Source organism: Gorilla gorilla, chromosome 17, assembly GCF_029281585.2.
Source record: "Gorilla gorilla gorilla isolate KB3781 chromosome 17, NHGRI_mGorGor1-v2.1_pri, whole genome shotgun sequence".
In the NCBI taxonomy this organism is placed as follows: domain Eukaryota; kingdom Metazoa; phylum Chordata; class Mammalia; order Primates; family Hominidae; genus Gorilla; species Gorilla gorilla.
The window spans coordinates 29,527,476-29,546,147 of record NC_073241.2 but is presented as its reverse complement, the minus strand read 5'-3'; positions in this window follow the sequence as shown (position 1 = coordinate 29,546,147).

Sequence of the window (18,672 nt, the reverse complement as noted above, 5' to 3'; positions counted from 1 at the left end):
CCCTTGTCTTTGATCTGCCTAAGTGGGCATTGTGACAACATAACTCTGCACTGGTCACCCAGGAGGCAGACCCCTGTTTGTGATCCGTATAAGGGGGCATTTTGACATCATATCTCTGCACGCGTCTCCCAGGTGTCAGACCCTTCTCTGTGATATGCTTAAGGGGGCATTGTGACATCATATCTCAGCACGGGTCACACAGGTGACAGACCTTTGTCTCTCATCTGCCTAAGTGTGCATTGTGACATCATAACTGTGCACTGGTCACACAGGTGACAGACCATTGTCTGTGATCTGCCTAAGGGGGCATTGTGACATCTTAACTCTGCACTGGTCACCCAGGTGAGAGACCCTTGTCTGTGATCAGCCTAAGGGGGCATTGTGACATCATAACTCTGCACGGGTCACCCAGGTGACAGACCCTTGTCTGTGTTCTGCCTAAGGGGGCATTGTGACATCATAACACTGCACTGGTCACCCAGGTGACAGACCATTGTCTGTGATCTGCCTAATGGGGCATTGTGATATCATAACCCTGCACTGGACACGCAGGTGAGAGACCCTTGACTGTAAACGGCCTAAGGGGGCATTGTGACATTATAAGTCTGCACTAGTCACGCAGGTGACAGAGCCTTGTCTGTGATCTGCCTAAGTGGGCATTGTGACATCATAACCCTGCACTGGTCACCCAGGTGACAGACCCTTGTCTGTGATCTGCCTAAGTGGGCATTGTGACATCATAACACTGCACGAGGCACCCAGGTGGCAGAACCTTGTCTGTGATCTGCCTAAGGGGGCGTTGCGACATCAAAACACTGCACGGGTCACCCATGTGACAGGCCCTTGAATGTGATCTGCCTAAGGGGGCATTGAGACATTATAACTCTGCACTGGTCCCCAGGTGACAGACCCTTGTCTTTGATCTGCCTAAGGGGGCATTGTGACATCAAAACTCTGCATTGGTCACCGAGGGGACAGACCCTTGTCTTTGATCTGCCTAAGTGGGCATTGTGACAACATAACCCTACACTGGTCACCCAGGAGGCAGACCCCTGTTTCTGATCTGCCTAAGGGGGCATTTTGACATCATATCTCTGCACGCATCTCCCAGGTGTCAGACCCTTCTCTGTGATATGCGTAAGGGGGCATTATGACATCATATCTCAGCACGGGTCACCCAGGTGACAGACCCTTGTCTGTGATCTGCTTAAGGGGGCAATATGACATCATAACTCTGCACGGGTCACCCAGGTGACAGAACCTTGTCTGTGATCTGCTTAAGGGGGCAATATGACATCATAACTCTGCATGGGTCACCCAGGTGACAGAACCTTGTCTGTGATCTGCTTAATGGGGCAATATGACATCATAACTCTGTACTGGTCACCCAGGTGTCAGACCCTTGTCTGTGAACTGCCTAAGGGGGCATTGTGACATCATACCTCTGCACTGGTCACCCAGGTGACAGACCCTTGCCTTTAATCTGCCTAAGGGACATTGTGACATCATAACTCTGCACGGCGTACCGAGGTGACAGACCCTTGTCTGTTATCTGCCTAAGAGGTCATAGTGACATCATAACTCTGCACGTGTCACCCACGTGACAGGCCCTTGAAAGTGATCTGCTGAAGGGGTCATTGTGACATCATAACTCTGCACTGGTCACCCAGGTGACAGACCCTTGTCTGTCATCTGCCTAAGGGGGCAATGTGACATCATAAGTCTGCACTGGGCACCCAGGTGACAGGCCCTTGTCTGTGATATGCCTAAGGAGGCATTGTGACTTCATATCTCTGCACTGGTCAAACAGGTGGAAGACCCCTGTCTGTCATCCGCCTAAGGGGGCATTGTGACATCATAACACTGCAATGGTCAGCCAGGTGACAGACCTCTTTCTGTGATCGGCCTATTTGGGTATTGTGACATCATAACTCTGCACTGGTCAGCCTGGTTACAGACACTTGTCCACTCTCTGCCTAAGTGTACATTGTGACATCATAACTCTGCACTGGTTACCCAGGTTACCGACGCTTGTCTGTGATCTGCCTAAGGGGGCGTTATGAACTCATAACTCACCACTCGTCACCCAGGTCGTAGACCCTTGTCTGTGATCCGCCTAAGGGGGCATTGTGACATCATAACTATGCACTGGTCACCCAGGTGACAGACCCTTGTCTGTGATCTGCCTAAGGGGTCATTGTGACATCATAACTCTACACTGGTCAGCCAGCTGTAACAACCATGCATGTGATCTGCCTAAGTGGGCATTGTGACATCATAAATCTGCACGGATCACCCTGGTGACAGACCCTTGTGTTTGATCTGCTTAAGGGGACATTGTGACATCATAACTCTGCACTGAGACCCCAGGTGACAGGCCCTTGTCTGTGATCTGCCTAAGGGGGCATTGTGACATCATAAGTCGGCGCTGGTCACCCAGGTTACAAACCCTTTTCTGTGATCTGCCTATTCGGGCACTGTGACATCATAACTCTGCACTGTTCACCCTGGTGACAGACCCTTGACCGTCGTCTGCCTAACGCGGAATTGTGACATCATAATTCTGCACTTGTCACTCAGGTGACAGACCCACTTCTGTGATCTGCCTTAGGTGTCATTGTGACATCTAAACTCTGCAGTGGTCACCCTGGTGACAGACCCTGGTCAGTTATCTGCCTAAGGGGGCATTGTGACATCATAACTCTGCACTGGTCACCCAGGTGACAGACCCTTGTCTGTGATCTCCCTAAGGTGGCATTGTGACATCATAACTGTGCACTGGTCACCCAGGTGACAGACGCTTGTCTGTGATCTGCCTAACTTGGGCATTCTGACATCATAACTCTGCACTGGGCACCCAGGTGACAGACCCTTGTCTGTGATCTGACTAAGGGGTCATTGTGACTTCATAACTCTGCACGGGTCACACTGGTTACAGACCATTGTCTTTCGTCTGCTTAACTGGGCACTGTGACATGATATCTCTGCACTGGTAACCCAGGTGACAGACCCTGGTCTTGATCTGCCTAAAGGGGCATTGTGACATCGTAACTCTGCACTGGTCACCCTGGTGACATACCCTTGCCTTTGATCTACTTAAGTGGTCATTGTGACATCATAACTCTGCACTGGTCACCCAGGTGGCAGACCCTGGTCTTTGATCTGCCTAAAGGGGCATTGTGACATCTTAACTCTGCACTGGTCACCCAGGTGACAGACCATTTGTCTTTAATCTGCCTAAGGGGTCATTGTGACATCATAACTGTGCAATTGTCACTCAGGTAGCAGACCCTTGCCTGTGATCTGCTTAATGGGGCATTGTGACATCATATCTCTACACTGGGCACCCAGGTGACAGACCATTGTCTGTGATCTGCCTAAGGGGGCATTGTGACATCATTACTCTGCAGTGGTCACCAAGGTGACCGACCATTTTCTTTGATATGCCTAAGGAGGCATAGTGACATCATAATTCTGCACTGGTCACCCAGGTGACAGACCCTTGTATGTGAACTGCTTAAGGGGGCATTGTGACATCATAACTCTGCACTGGTCACCCACGTGATATACGCTTGTCTTTGATCTGCCTAAGGGGGAATTGTGACATCATAACCCTGCATGGGGCACCCAGGTGCCATACCCCTGTCTGTGATCTGCCTAAACAGGCATTGTGACATCATAAGTCTGCACTGCGCAGCCAGGTGACAGGCCGTTGACTGTGATCTGCATAAGTGGGAATTGTGACATCATAACTCTCCACTCGTCACCCAGGTGACAGACCCTTGACTGTGAACTGGCTAACGGGGCATTGAGACATCGTAACTCTGCACTTGTCACCCTGGTGACAGACCCTTGTGCGTTATCTGCCTAAGGGGGCATTGTGACATCATAACTCTGCACTGGTCATCGTGGTGACAGACCCTTGTCTGTGATCTGCCTAAGGGGGCATTGTGACATCATAACTGTACACTGGTCACCCAGGTGACACACCCTTGTCTGTGATCTGCGTAAGGTGGCATTGTGACATCATAACTCTGAGCGGGTCACCCAGGTGGCAGACCGTTGTCTGTGATCTGCCTAAGGGTGCATTGTGACATCATAACTCTGCACGGGTTACCCTGGTTACAGACCATTGTCTTTGATCTGCTTAAGTGGACATTGTGACATCATAACTCTGTAATGGTCACCCAGGTGACAGACCCTTGTCTGTGATCCGCTTAATGGGACATTGTGACATCATAACTCTACACTGGGCACTCAGGTGACAGACCCTTGTCTGTGATTTGCCTAAGGGGTAATTGTGACATCATTACTCTGCACTGGTCACCAAGGTGACATACCATTTTCTGTGATATGCCTTAGGAGGCATTGTGACATCATAATTCTGCCCTGGTCACCCAGGTGACAGACCCTTGTCTGTGAACTGCGTAAGGGGGCATTGTGACATCATAACTCTGCAGTGGTCACCCAGGTGACAGACCCTTGTCTGTGATCTGCCTAAGGGGGCATTGTGACATCATAAATCTGCACTGGGCACCCAGGTGACAGATCATTGTCTGTGATCTGCCTAAGGGGGCATTGTGACTTCACAAGTGTGTGCTGGTCACCCAGGTGAAGGACCCTTGTCTGTGATCTGCCTAAGGGGGCATTGTGACATCACAAATCTGCACTGGTCCCCCACGTGACAGACCCTTGTCTGTGATCTGCCTAAGGGTGCATTTTTACGTCATAAATCTGCACTGGTCACCCAGGTGACAGACTCTTGTCTGTAAACTGCCTAAAGGGGTATTGTGACATCATAACTCGGCACTGGTCACTGTTGTGACAGACACTTGTCTGTGATCTGGCTAATGAGGCATTGTCACATCATAACTCTGCACAGGTCACCGTGGTGACAGACCCTTGTTTGTCATCTGCCTAAGGGGGCATTGTGACATCATAACTCTGCACTGGTCACCCAGGTGACAGGCCCTTGTCTCTGATCTGCCTATTGGGGCACTGTGACATCATAATTCTGCACTGGTCACCCTGGTGACAGAGCCATATCTTTCATATGCCTCAGGGGGCATTGTGACCTTATAATTCTGCACTGGTCATACAGGTGACAGACCCTTGTCTGTGATCTGCCTAAGGTGTGATTGTGACATCGTAACTACCCACTGGTCACCCAGTGACAGACCCTTGTCTGTGATCTGCCTAAGGGGCCATTATGAAATCATAACCCTGTACTGGTCACCCAGGTGACAAACCCCTGTCTGTGATCTCCCTGAGAGGGCATTGTGATTTCATAGCTCTGCACTGGTCACCTTGGTGACAGACCCTTGTCTGTGATCTGCCTAAGGGTGCATTGTGACATCATAACTATGCACTGGTCATCCAGGTGACAGACCCTTTTCTGTGATCTGCCTAAGGGTCATTGTGACATCATAACTCTGCACTGGTCAGCCAGGTGTAACACCCTTGTGTGTGATCTGCCTAAGTGGGCATTGTGACATCATAAATCTGCACTGCTCACCCAGGTTACAGACCCATGTCTGTGATCTGCCTAAGGGGGCATTGTGACATCATAACTGTGCACGGGTCACCCTGGTGACAGACCCTTGTCTGTGATCTGCATAAGGGGTCATTGTGACATCATAACTCTGCACGGGTCACCATGGTGACAGACCCTGGTCTTTGATCTGCTTAAGTAGGCATTTTGACAACATAGCTCTGCACTGAGACAACAAGTGACATGCCCTTGTCTGTGATCTGCCTAAGGGGGCATTGTGACATCATAACACTGTACTGGTCATCGTGGTGACAGACACCTGTCTGTGATCTGCCTAAGGGGGCATTGTGTCTTCATAGCTATGCACGGGTCACCCTGGTTACAGACCATTTTCTTTGATCTGCTTAAGTGAGCATGGTGACATCATAACTGTGCACTGGTAACCCAGGTGACAGACTCTGGTCTTTGATCTGCCTAAAGGAGCATTGTGACAACAATACTCTGCACTGGTCACCCAGGTGACAGACCATTTGTCTGTGATCTGCCTAAGGGGGCATTGTGACATCAGAACTCTGCATGGGTCACCCAGGTGACAGACCCTTGTCTGTGAGCTGCCTAAAGGGGCATTGTGACATCATAACTCTGCACTGGTCCCCCACGTGACATACCCTTGATTCTGATCTGCCTAAGGGGGCATTGTGACATCATAACGCTGCACGGGGCATCCAGGTGACAGAACCTTGTCTGTGAACTGCCTAACGGGGCATTGTGACATTGTAACTCTGCACTGGTCACCCTGGTGACAGACCCCTGTCCGTTATCTGCCTAAGGGTGCATTGTGACATCATTACCCTGCACTGGTCACCCAGATGGCAGAACCTTGTCTGTGATCTGCCTAAGGGGGCATTGTGATATCATAACTCTGCACTGGTCACCAAGTTGACAGACCACAGTCTTTGATCTGCCTAAGGGGGCTTTGTGACATCCTAAACGTGCACTGTTCACCCAGGTGACAGACCCTTGTCTGTGATCTGCCTAAAGGGGCATTGTGACATCATAACTCTGCACGGGTCACCCAGTTGACAGATCCCTGCCTGTGATCTGCCTAAGGGGGCATTGTTACTTCATAACTCTGCACTGCTCACCCAGGTGACAGACCCTTATCTGTTATCTGCCTAAGGGGGCATTGGGACATCATAACTCTGCACGGGTCACCCAGGTGACAGACCCTTGTCTGTAATCTGCCTAAGGCGGCATTGTGACATCATAACTCTGCACTGGTAAACCAGGTGACAGACCCTTGTCTTTGATCTGCCTAAGGGGGCTTTGAGATATCATAACACTGCACTTGTCACACAGGAGAGAGACCCTTGTCTCTGATCTGCCTAAGGGGGCATTGTGACATCATAACTGTGCACTGGTCACCGCGGTTACAGCCCCTTATGTATGATCTGCCAAAAGGGGCATTCTGACATCATAACTCTGCACTGGTCACCCAGGAGACAGACCCTGGTCTGTGATCTGCCTTACGGGGCATTGTGACATCATAACTCTGCACTGGTCACCCAGGTGACAGACCCTTGTCTGTGAACTGCCTAAGGGGGCATTGTGACATCATAACTTTGCACTGGTCACCCAGGTGACAGACCCTTGTCTTTGACCTGCCTAAGGGAACATTGTGATATCATAACTCTGCACGGGGTACCCATGTGACAGATCCTTGTCTGTTATCTACCTAAGGGGGCATTGTGACATCATAACTCTGCACGTGCCACCCACGTGACAGGCCCTTGAATGTCATCGCTTTAGGGGTCATTGTGACATCATAATTCTGCACTGGGCACGCAGGTGACAGACCCTTGTCTGTGATGTGCCTAAGGGGGCATTATGACATCATAAGTCTGCACTGGGCACCTAGGTGACAGGCCGTTGTCTGTGATCTGCCTAAGGGGACATTGTGACTTCGTAACTCTGAACTGGTCACCCAGGTGAAAGACCCTTGACTGTGATCTGCCTAAAGTGGCATTGAGACATCATAACTGTGCACTGGTAACCCAGGTGACAGGCCCTTCTTTGTGAACTACCTAAGGGTTCGTTGTGACATCATAACTCTGCATTCATCTCCCAGGTGACAGACCCTTGTCTGTGATGTGCCTAAGGGGGCATTGTGACATCATAACTGAGCACTGGTAATCCAGGTGACGTACCCTTGACTGTGATCTGCCTAAGGTGGCATTGTGACATCACAACTCTGCACTGGTCTCCCAGGTGACAGACCCTTGTCTGTGAACTGCCTAAGGGGGCATTGTGACATCATAACTCTGCACTGGTCTCCCAGGTGACAGACCCTTGTCTGTGATGTGCCTAAGGGGCATTGTGACATCATAACTCTGCACTGGTCACCCAGGTGACAGGCCCTTGTCTGTGATCTGCCTAAGGAGGCATTAATACATCATAACTCTGCAATGGACACCCAGGTGACAGATCCTTGTCTTTGATCTGCCTAAGGGGGCATTGGGACTTCATAACTCTACACTTGTCAGGCAGGTGACAGACACTTGTCTTTGATCTGTCTAAGGCTGCATTGTTACATCATAACTCTGCACGGGGCACCCAGGTGACAGACTCTTGTCTGTGATCTGCCTAAGGGGGCATTGTGACATCACAACTCTGCTCGTGTCACCCATGTGACAGGCCCTTGAATGTGATCTGCCTTAGGGGTCATTGTCACATCATAACTCTGCATTGGTCACCTAGGTGAGAGACCCCTCTCTGTGATCTGTCTAATGGGGCATTGTGATATCATAAGTCTGCACTGGGCCCCCAGGTGACAGGCCTTGGTCTATGATCTGCGTAAGGGTGAATTGAGACTTCATAACACTGCACTCGTCACCTAGGTGAGAAACCCGTGTCTGTGATATGCCTAGCTTGGCATTGTGACATTAAAACCCTGCACTGCTCACCCTGGTGACAGACCCTTGTCTGTTATCTGCCTAAAATGGCATTGTGACATCATTACTCTGTGCTGGACACACAGGTGACAGACCCTTGTCTGTGATCTTCGTAAGGGGGCATTGTGACATCATAACTCTGCACTGGTCACGCAGGTGAGAGACCCTTGTCTGTGATCTGCCTAAGGGGGCATTGTGACACCATAACTCTGCATTGGTCACCAAGTTGACAGACCATTGTCTTTGATCTGCCTAAGGGGGTGTTGTGACATCATAAATCTGCACTGCTCACCCAGGTAACAGACCCTTGTCTGAGAAATGCCTAAGGGGGCATTGTGACATTATAACACTGAACGGGCCCCCCAGGTGACAGACCCTTGTCTCTGATCTGCCTAAGTGTGCATTGTGACATCATAACACTGCATGGGTCACCCAGGTGACAGACCCTTGTCTGTGATCTGCCTAACGGGGCATTGTGACATCATACCTCTACACTGGTCACCAAGGTGACCGACCCTTGTCTGTGATCTGCCTAAGGGGTTATTGTAACATCATAACTCTGCACTGGTCACGCAGGTGACAGACCATTCTCTGTGATCTGCCTAAGGGGGCATTGTGACATCATAACTCTGCATTGGTCACCAAGGTGTCAGATCATTGTCTGTGATCTGCCTAAGGGGGCATTGTGACTTCACAAGTGTGTGCTGGTCACCCAGGTGAAGGACCCTTGTCTGTGATCTGCCTAAGGGGGCATTGTGACATCACAAATCTGCACTGGTCCCCCACGTGACAGACCCTTGTCTGTGATCTGCCTAAGGGTGCATTTTTACGTCATAAATCTGCACTGGTCACCCAGGTGACAGACTCTTGTCTGTAAACTGCCTAAAGGGGTATTGTGACATCATAACTCGGCACTGGTCACTGTTGTGACAGACACTTGTCTGTGATCTGGCTAATGAGGCATTGTCACATCATAACTCTGCACAGGTCACCGTGGTGACAGACCCTTGTTTGTCATCTGCCTAAGGGGGCATTGTGACATCATAACTCTGCACTGGTCACCCAGGTGACAGGCCCTTGTCTCTGATCTGCCTATTGGGGCACTGTGACATCATAATTCTGCACTGGTCACCCTGGTGACAGAGCCATATCTTTCATATGCCTCAGGGGGCATTGTGACCTTATAATTCTGCACTGGTCATACAGGTGACAGACCCTTGTCTGTGATCTGCCTAAGGTGTGATTGTGACATCGTAACTACCCACTGGTCACCCAGTGACAGACCCTTGTCTGTGATCTGCCTAAGGGGCCATTATGAAATCATAACCCTGTACTGGTCACCCAGGTGACAAACCCCTGTCTGTGATCTCCCTGAGAGGGCATTGTGATTTCATAGCTCTGCACTGGTCACCTTGGTGACAGACCCTTGTCTGTGATCTGCCTAAGGGTGCATTGTGACATCATAACTATGCACTGGTCATCCAGGTGACAGACCCTTTTCTGTGATCTGCCTAAGGGTCATTGTGACATCATAACTCTGCACTGGTCAGCCAGGTGTAACACCCTTGTGTGTGATCTGCCTAAGTGGGCATTGTGACATCATAAATCTGCACTGCTCACCCAGGTTACAGACCCATGTCTGTGATCTGCCTAAGGGGGCATTGTGACATCATAACTGTGCACGGGTCACCCTGGTGACAGACCCTTGTCTGTGATCTGCATAAGGGGTCATTGTGACATCATAACTCTGCACGGGTCACCATGGTGACAGACCCTGGTCTTTGATCTGCTTAAGTAGGCATTTTGACAACATAGCTCTGCACTGAGACAACAAGTGACATGCCCTTGTCTGTGATCTGCCTAAGGGGGCATTGTGACATCATAACACTGTACTGGTCATCGTGGTGACAGACACCTGTCTGTGATCTGCCTAAGGGGGCATTGTGTCTTCATAGCTATGCACGGGTCACCCTGGTTACAGACCATTTTCTTTGATCTGCTTAAGTGAGCATGGTGACATCATAACTGTGCACTGGTAACCCAGGTGACAGACTCTGGTCTTTGATCTGCCTAAAGGAGCATTGTGACAACAATACTCTGCACTGGTCACCCAGGTGACAGACCATTTGTCTGTGATCTGCCTAAGGGGGCATTGTGACATCAGAACTCTGCATGGGTCACCCAGGTGACAGACCCTTGTCTGTGAGCTGCCTAAAGGGGCATTGTGACATCATAACTCTGCACTGGTCCCCCACGTGACATACCCTTGATTCTGATCTGCCTAAGGGGGCATTGTGACATCATAACGCTGCACGGGGCATCCAGGTGACAGAACCTTGTCTGTGAACTGCCTAACGGGGCATTGTGACATTGTAACTCTGCACTGGTCACCCTGGTGACAGACCCCTGTCCGTTATCTGCCTAAGGGTGCATTGTGACATCATTACCCTGCACTGGTCACCCAGATGGCAGAACCTTGTCTGTGATCTGCCTAAGGGGGCATTGTGATATCATAACTCTGCACTGGTCACCAAGTTGACAGACCACAGTCTTTGATCTGCCTAAGGGGGCTTTGTGACATCCTAAACGTGCACTGTTCACCCAGGTGACAGACCCTTGTCTGTGATCTGCCTAAAGGGGCATTGTGACATCATAACTCTGCACGGGTCACCCAGTTGACAGATCCCTGCCTGTGATCTGCCTAAGGGGGCATTGTTACTTCATAACTCTGCACTGCTCACCCAGGTGACAGACCCTTATCTGTTATCTGCCTAAGGGGGCATTGGGACATCATAACTCTGCACGGGTCACCCAGGTGACAGACCCTTGTCTGTAATCTGCCTAAGGCGGCATTGTGACATCATAACTCTGCACTGGTAAACCAGGTGACAGACCCTTGTCTTTGATCTGCCTAAGGGGGCTTTGAGATATCATAACACTGCACTTGTCACACAGGAGAGAGACCCTTGTCTCTGATCTGCCTAAGGGGGCATTGTGACATCATAACTGTGCACTGGTCACCGCGGTTACAGCCCCTTATGTATGATCTGCCAAAAGGGGCATTCTGACATCATAACTCTGCACTGGTCACCCAGGAGACAGACCCTGGTCTGTGATCTGCCTTACGGGGCATTGTGACATCATAACTCTGCACTGGTCACCCAGGTGACAGACCCTTGTCTGTGAACTGCCTAAGGGGGCATTGTGACATCATAACTTTGCACTGGTCACCCAGGTGACAGACCCTTGTCTTTGACCTGCCTAAGGGAACATTGTGATATCATAACTCTGCACGGGGTACCCATGTGACAGATCCTTGTCTGTTATCTACCTAAGGGGGCATTGTGACATCATAACTCTGCACGTGCCACCCACGTGACAGGCCCTTGAATGTCATCGCTTTAGGGGTCATTGTGACATCATAATTCTGCACTGGGCACGCAGGTGACAGACCCTTGTCTGTGATGTGCCTAAGGGGGCATTATGACATCATAAGTCTGCACTGGGCACCTAGGTGACAGGCCGTTGTCTGTGATCTGCCTAAGGGGACATTGTGACTTCGTAACTCTGAACTGGTCACCCAGGTGAAAGACCCTTGACTGTGATCTGCCTAAAGTGGCATTGAGACATCATAACTGTGCACTGGTAACCCAGGTGACAGGCCCTTCTTTGTGAACTACCTAAGGGTTCGTTGTGACATCATAACTCTGCATTCATCTCCCAGGTGACAGACCCTTGTCTGTGATGTGCCTAAGGGGGCATTGTGACATCATAACTGAGCACTGGTAATCCAGGTGACGTACCCTTGACTGTGATCTGCCTAAGGTGGCATTGTGACATCACAACTCTGCACTGGTCTCCCAGGTGACAGACCCTTGTCTGTGAACTGCCTAAGGGGGCATTGTGACATCATAACTCTGCACTGGTCTCCCAGGTGACAGACCCTTGTCTGTGATGTGCCTAAGGGGCATTGTGACATCATAACTCTGCACTGGTCACCCAGGTGACAGGCCCTTGTCTGTGATCTGCCTAAGGAGGCATTAATACATCATAACTCTGCAATGGACACCCAGGTGACAGATCCTTGTCTTTGATCTGCCTAAGGGGGCATTGGGACTTCATAACTCTACACTTGTCAGGCAGGTGACAGACACTTGTCTTTGATCTGTCTAAGGCTGCATTGTTACATCATAACTCTGCACGGGGCACCCAGGTGACAGACTCTTGTCTGTGATCTGCCTAAGGGGGCATTGTGACATCACAACTCTGCTCGTGTCACCCATGTGACAGGCCCTTGAATGTGATCTGCCTTAGGGGTCATTGTCACATCATAACTCTGCATTGGTCACCTAGGTGAGAGACCCCTCTCTGTGATCTGTCTAATGGGGCATTGTGATATCATAAGTCTGCACTGGGCCCCCAGGTGACAGGCCTTGGTCTATGATCTGCGTAAGGGTGAATTGAGACTTCATAACACTGCACTCGTCACCTAGGTGAGAAACCCGTGTCTGTGATATGCCTAGCTTGGCATTGTGACATTAAAACCCTGCACTGCTCACCCTGGTGACAGACCCTTGTCTGTTATCTGCCTAAAATGGCATTGTGACATCATTACTCTGTGCTGGACACACAGGTGACAGACCCTTGTCTGTGATCTTCGTAAGGGGGCATTGTGACATCATAACTCTGCACTGGTCACGCAGGTGAGAGACCCTTGTCTGTGATCTGCCTAAGGGGGCATTGTGACACCATAACTCTGCATTGGTCACCAAGTTGACAGACCATTGTCTTTGATCTGCCTAAGGGGGTGTTGTGACATCATAAATCTGCACTGCTCACCCAGGTAACAGACCCTTGTCTGAGAAATGCCTAAGGGGGCATTGTGACATTATAACACTGAACGGGCCCCCCAGGTGACAGACCCTTGTCTCTGATCTGCCTAAGTGTGCATTGTGACATCATAACACTGCATGGGTCACCCAGGTGACAGACCCTTGTCTGTGATCTGCCTAACGGGGCATTGTGACATCATACCTCTACACTGGTCACCAAGGTGACCGACCCTTGTCTGTGATCTGCCTAAGGGGTTATTGTAACATCATAACTCTGCACTGGTCACGCAGGTGACAGACCATTCTCTGTGATCTGCCTAAGGGGGCATTGTGACATCATAACTCTGCATTGGTCACCAAGGTGTCAGAGCATTGTCTGTGATCTGCCTAAGGGGGCGTTGTGACATCATAAATCTGCACTGGTCACCCAGGTGACAGGCCCTTCTTTATGAACTGCCTAAGGGTTCGTTGTGACATCATAACTCTGCACTCATCTCCCAGGTGACAGACCCTTGTCTGTGATGTGCCTAAGGGGGCATTGTGACATCATAACCCTGCACTGCTCAAACAGGTTTCAGGCCCTTGTCTGTAATCTGCCCAAGGGGGCATTGTGACATCATAACTCTGCACGAGGCACCCAGGTGGCAGACCCTTGTCTGTGATCTTCCTAACGGGGCATTGTGACATCAAAACACTGCACGGGTCACCCATGTGACAGGCCCTTGAATGTGATCTGCCTAAGGGGGCATTGAGACATCATAAATCTGCACTGGTCCGCTGGTGACAGACCCTTTTCTTTGATCTGCCTAAGGGGGCATTGTGACATCATAACTCTGCATTGGTCACCGAGGTGACAGACCCTTGTCTTTGATCTGCCTATGTGGGCATTGTGACATCATAACTCTGCACTGGTCATCCAGGAGACAGACCCTTGTTTGTGATCTGCCTAAGGGGGCATTGTGACATCATAACTCTGCACGTGTCTCCCAGGTGTCAGACCCTTGTCTGTGATATGCGTAAGGGGGCGTTGTGACATCATATCTCAGCACAGGTCACGCAGGTGACAGACCCTTGACTCTGATATGCCTAAGTGTGTATTGTGACATCATAACACTGCACTGGTCACACAGGTGACAGTCCCTTGCCTGTGATCTGCCTAAGGGGGCATTGTGACAACCTAACTCTGCACTGGTGACGCACGTGACAGGCCCTTGTTTGTAATCTGCCTAAGGGGACATTGTGACATCATAACACTTCACTGGGCACCCAGATGACAGGACCTTGTCTGTGATCTGCCTAAGGGGGCATTGTGACATCATAACACTGCACGGGGCACCCAGATGACAGGCCCTTGTATGTTATCTGGCTAAAGGGGGAATTGTGACATCATAACTCTGCAATCGTCACCCAGGTGATAGACCCTTGTCTGTGATCAGCCTAAGGGGGCATTCTGATATCATAACACTGCACTGGTCACCCAGGTGACAGTCCCCTGTCTGTGAACTGCCTAAGGGGTCATTGTGACATCATAACTCTGCACTGGTCACCCAGGTTACAGACCCTTGTCTGTGATCTGCCGAATGCGGCATTGTGACATAATAATTCTGCACGAGGCACCCAGGTTGCAGACCCTTGTCTGTGATCTGCCTAAGGGGGAATTGTGACATGAAAACTCTGCACGGGTCACCCATGTGACAGGCCCTGGAGTGTGATCTGCCTAAGGGGGCATTGTGACATCATAACTCTGCATTGGTCACCGAGGGGACAGACCTTTGTCTTTGATCTGCCTAAGGGGCATTGTGACATCATAACTCTGCACTGGTCACTCAGGAGACAGACCCTTGTTTGTGTTCTGCCTATGGGGGCATTTTGACATCATAACTCTGCACGCGTCTGCCATGTGACAGGCCCTTGAAAGTAATCTGCTTAAGGGTTCATTGTGACATCATAACTGTGTAATGGTAATCCAGGTGACGTAACCTTGTATGTGATGTGCCAAAGGGCATATTATGACATCATAAGTCTTCACTGGGCACCCAGGTGACAGGCCGTTGGCTTTGATCTGCCTAAGGGGGCATTGTGACTTCATAACTCTGCACTGGTCACCCAGGTGAAAGACCCTTGTCTGTGATCTGCCCACGGGGGCACTGTGACATCACAACTCTGCAATGGTCACCCAGGTGACAGACCCTTTTCTGTGATTGGCCTAATGGCGTATTGTGACATCATAACTCTGTACTGGTCACCCTTGTGACAGACCCTTGTCTGCTATCTGCCTAAGGGGGTATTGTGACATCATAACTCTGCACTGGTTACCCAGGTGACCGACCCTTGTCTTTGATCTGCCTAAGGGGGCATTGTGACATCATAACTCTGCACGGGTCACCCAGGTGACAGACCCTTGTCTGTGATCTGCCAAAGGGTGCATTGTGACATCATAATTCGGCAGGGGTCCCCCTGGTGACAGAACCTTGTCTTTGATCTTCTTAACTGGTCATTGTGATATCATAGCTCTGCAATGGTCACCCAGGTGACAGGACCTTGTCTGTGATCTGCCTAAGGGGGCATTGTGACATCATAACTCTGCACGGGTCACCCACGTGACAGACCTTTGTCTGTGAACTGCCTAAGGGGGCATGGTGACATCATAACTCTATGCTGGTCACCCACGTGACAGACCCTTGTCTTTGATCTGCCTAAGGGGGCATTGTGACATCATAACTCTGCACGGGGAACCCAGGAGACGGACCCTTGTCTGTGATCTGCCTAAGGGGGCATTGTGACACCATAACTCTGCACTGGTCACCGCGGTTACAGCCCCTTATGTATGATCTTCCAAAAGGGGCATTGTGACATCATAACTCTGCACTGGTCACCTAGGTGACAGACCCTGGTCTGTGATCTGCCTAAGGGGGCATTTGGAAATCAAAACTCTGCACTGGTCACCCAGGTGACAGAACATTGTCTGTGTTCTGCCTAAGGGGGCATTGTGACATCATAACTCTGCACTGCTCACCCAGGTGACAGACCATTGTCTGCGATCTGCCTAAGGGGGCATTGTAATATCATAACCCTGCACTTGACACACATGTGAGAGACCCTAGTCTGTAAACATCCTAAGGGGGCATTGTGACATCATAACTCTGCACTAGTCACGCAGGTGACAGACCCTTGTGTGTGATCTGCCTTAGGGGGCATTGTGACATCATAACTCTGCACTGGTCACCCAGGTGACAGACCCTTGTCTGTGATCTGTCCAAGGGGGCGTTGTGACATCATAACTCTGCACGAGGCCCCCAGGTGGCAGAAACCTGTCAGTGATCTGCCTAAGGGGGCATTGTGACATTCAAAACTCTGCACGGATCACCCATGTGACAGGCCCATGAATGTGATTTGCCTAAGCTGGCATTGAGATATCATAACTCTGCACTGGTCACCCAGGTGACAGACCCTTATCTTTGATGTGCCTAAGGGGGCACTGTGACATCATAACTCTGAAGTGGTCATGGAGGTGACAGACCCTTGTCTTTGATCTGCCTAAGGGGGCATTGTGACATCAAAACTCTGCTCGGGGCGCCCAGGTGACAGACCCTTGTCTGTGATCTGCCTAAGGGTTCATTGTGACATCATAACTAAGCACTGGGCACCCGGGTGACAGACCCATGTCTTTGATCTGCCTAAAGGGGCATTTTGATATCATAACTCTGCATGTGTCAGCCAGGTGACAGACCCTTGTCTTTGATCTGCCTAAGGGGGTATTGCCACATCATAACTCTGCACGGGTCACCCAGGTGACAGACCCTTCTCTTTGATCTGCCGAAGAGGGCATTGTGACACCACAAATCTGCACTGGTCACCGTGGTGACAGACCGTTGTCTGTGATCTGCCTAAGGGGGCATTTTGACACCGTAATTCTCCACAGGTCACCCAGGTGAGAGACCCTTGTCTGTGATCTGCCTAAGGGGGCATTGTGACATCATAACTCTGCACTGGTCAGCCAGGTGGTAGAACCTTGTCTTTGATCTGTCTAAGGGGGTATTGTCACATCATAACCCTGCACGTGGCACCCAGGTGACAGACCCTTGTCTGTGATCTGCCTAAGGGGGAATTGTGACTTCATAACTCTGCACTCGTCACCCAGGTGAGAGACCCTTGTTTGTGATCTCCCTAGGGCGGCATTGTAACATTATTACCCTGCACTGCTCACCGTGTTGACAGATCCTTGTCTGTTATCTGCCTAAGGGGGAATTGTGACATCATAACTCTGCACCGGTCACCCAGGTGACAGAGCATTGTCTGTGATCTGCCTAAGGGGGCAATGTGACATCATAACTCTGCACTGGTCACCCAGGTGACAGGCCCTTGTCTGTGATCTGCCTGAGGGGGCATTCTGACATCATAACCTTGCACGGGTCACACAGGTCACAGGCCTTTGTCTGTGATCTGCCTAAGGGGGCATTGTGACATTTTAACACTGCACGGGTCCCCCAGGTGACAGACCCTTGTCTGTGATCTGCCTAAGGTGGCATTGTGATATCATAACTCTGCACGGGTCACCCAGGTGGCAGACCCTTCTCTTTGATCTGCCTAAGTGGGCATTGTGAAATCATAACTCTTCACTGGTCGCCCAGGTGACCGACCCTGGTCTGTGATCTGCCTAAGGGGGCATTGTGACATCATTACTCTGAACAGGTCACCCAGGTGACAGACCCTTGTCTGTGAACTGCCTAAGGGGGCATTGTGACATCATAACTCTGCATTGGTCACCCAGGTGACAGATCCTTCCCTGTGATCTGCCTACGGGGGCAGTGTGACATCATAAGTCTGCACTGGGCACCCAGGTGACAGGCCTTTGTCTGTGATCTGCCTAAGCGGTCATTGTGAGATCATAACTCTGCACTGGTCACCCAGGTGACAGACCCTTGTCTGTAATCTGCCTAAGGGGTCATTGTGACGTCATAACTCTTCACTTGTCAACCAGGAGACAGACCCTTGTCTGTGATCTGCCTAAGGGGGCATTGTTGCATCATAACTCTTCACTAGTTACCGAGGTGACAGACCCTTGTGTGTGATCTGCCTAACAGGGCATTGTGACATCATAACTGTGCACTGGGCACCCAGATGACAGGTCCTTGTCTGTGATCTGCCTAAAGGGTCATTTTGACATCATAACTCTGCATGTGCCAGCCAGGTGACAGACCCTTGACTTTGATCTGCCTAAGGGGGCATTGTGACATCATAAATCTGCACTGGTCACCGTGGTGACACACCCTTGTATGTGATCTGCCTTAGGGGGCATTTTGACATTGTAATTCTCCACAGGTCACCCAGGCGAGAGACCCTTGTCTGTGATCTGCCTAAGGGGGCATTGTGACATCATAATTCTGCACTGGTCAGC